Source organism: Atta colombica, unplaced genomic scaffold, assembly GCF_001594045.1.
Source record: "Atta colombica isolate Treedump-2 unplaced genomic scaffold, Acol1.0 scaffold126, whole genome shotgun sequence".
Taxonomy (NCBI): domain Eukaryota; kingdom Metazoa; phylum Arthropoda; class Insecta; order Hymenoptera; family Formicidae; genus Atta; species Atta colombica.
The window spans coordinates 4,186,739-4,187,406 of NW_017259213.1; positions in this window are offsets into that span (position 1 = coordinate 4,186,739).

Sequence of the window (668 nt, forward strand, 5' to 3'; positions counted from 1 at the left end):
TCATCAGTGATATTCATATTTTAGTATAAATTAATTTTAATCAGGATCAGAAAAAAGCGGCGATTCAAATCTTAATTTTTTTCCAACCCATGCGACATTGATTAAAATAAACTTTAAAATGATATAATTTATGTATATTACTATTATGTTATTATGTATACAGCCATGACACGCTACGTAGCATGTCACAATCACCGCGTGCGATCTCGAGAGCCTTAAATGTAAGGAAATTCGATATGACAATGATGACGAGAGTGTTCGCAACAACCGTCGAAGAAGCCGTGATAGGTATTGTACGAATTTCCTGAAAAAAAAATGATTGAAAATAGAAAAACTATAAATATATAAATACATATATACGTACATATATACATATATTAATAGAAGGGGGGAAAAGATTTTTGCTATAACACTTCGTCCATTTTTCTATATGGGCAGCTCGTTGCACTCATAACACAAATCCTTGGCCTTGTAAATTATTATTCTCTTCAGCCATTTTTCCAATGAGAAACACCCTCTGTTTTTACGATACAATGCAGAAAGTATGTGTACATCGAAGAAATCGAACGGAATCAAATAGAATCGAATTTGATTTTTGTGCTCCCTATGACTCTCTCTCTCTCTCTCTCTCTCTCTCTCTCTCTCTCTCTCTCTCTCTCTCTCTCTCT